This window comes from Vitis vinifera, chromosome 2 (genome assembly GCF_030704535.1).
Source record: "Vitis vinifera cultivar Pinot Noir 40024 chromosome 2, ASM3070453v1".
In the NCBI taxonomy this organism is placed as follows: domain Eukaryota; kingdom Viridiplantae; phylum Streptophyta; class Magnoliopsida; order Vitales; family Vitaceae; genus Vitis; species Vitis vinifera.
In genome coordinates, this window is record NC_081806.1 from 16,510,325 (window position 1) to 16,511,790 (window position 1,466).

Sequence of the window (1,466 nt, forward strand, 5' to 3'; positions counted from 1 at the left end):
TTAAAATAAAACAATCTTGTATTTCTATAATCAGAACCTCAACTAATTAGCATTAAAATCTATAGGCACCATGATATGGCACCATTTGCAACATCACGAAGGTACAATTGATCATCCTCAAAACAGCAATCTGCAGCACCAAGTTCCAAATTTGCATTGAATAATCTTCCATGGATGGCTAGAATTTTAGTACTCGGTTTCTAGGATACCGTCGATGAAGCCAAACTCCATGGCCTGAAAAACAAGGCGGCAATGGCAGGTTAATGGTTAGTAGTGTTGTGACAGGGTGGATTTATAATATGCAAATATGAACTGACAGCAAAGTTAGCCCCAGAGAGATCTAGACACATGCTAATTTACCAGATGTCATATAACCAAAAAAGAAAAAGGAATTTCAGATCTGTATGTAAGAATCTACATCGGATGTGATGGATAAATCATTGGTGTTTTCAAGTTTATTTGCATAGGATAGATGTTCATGATGTTTTCAAAAGCAACCCAGTTACAAACTTACAGTTAGGAGTGGATTTGTACAGGTTATTACCAAGAAATTGGAATTGATATCACATACAAAAATAAATCGATAAAAGTGCAATGTACCTCAGAAGCAGATAAGAAACGATCCCTCTTAGTGTATTGTTGCACTTGCTCGATCATGGAAGTTGAACCAAATCTCAGAGAAGTGCTCTCACTTTACCTCAGAAACTCCAAAATATCATATGAAAGATTTGGGCTACTATTAGGTGTCCAATTAAAGTAAACTAATGCAAATGGAATTGAATAACTTCCACTATTTTGGTGCTTGCCTAACTAGAATATTGATATTCATGGATTACAATTTTATCTTCCTTCAAAATGATGGAAAATGACTTCACTTTGTACTTTTGTCGTGCCATTTTCGAGAAAGTAGACTAGAGGTACCGAGCTTATCAATTTATTTCATGTAATGGCAATTCTTACATATAATATGACTTCCCAATACAAAAATTGCAATGCTATGCAGCTTCTTTCAACAATTTGGGTGTTTCTTTACCTATTTTTCCTTTCCATACTGATGGAGCCTTCATCTATGTTTTTTTTCAATGAAAAATGAAATATTGGAAAAATGAGTACTGTTGTGAAACAGGTGCAAATATCATTGGACAAAGTTAGCATGCTAAGATATTAAAGTCTATGCATAAGGAAAACTTTTCCACAAATCATCTCAAAAGTTACTAACATTTGCATTTCGGTCGACCGGTTTAAGAACCGGTCAACCGGTTAGTCGGGGAATAGAATTTAAAGAGCCTCCCACGCCTCATTTTCTCACTCCTTTCTTCTGGTTCTTCAAGCCTTTTGCCGTTCCAGCTGCCCTGAAGGGATTTTTGACACCATTACAACCTTCAGCGGGCTACGGATTGGATTTTGGAGGGTAGGGTTTTCGAATTTGGGACCCAGGGCTTCGCATTTGGGCGATTTCCTCCTCA

At 36.8% G+C, this 1,466-nt stretch overlaps 1 long non-coding RNA gene across 1 annotated transcript; it reads right to left on the minus strand.

Moving 5' to 3' along the window:
- On the minus strand, positions 1-652 carry LOC132254866 (uncharacterized). The gene is made up of 2 exons (XR_009467314.1): positions 601-652; positions 1-234 (listed from the first exon to the last, which is right to left on the minus strand). It is a non-coding gene; the product is annotated as an uncharacterized LOC132254866 (long non-coding RNA).
- Positions 653-1,466: the final 814 nt, after the last annotated feature.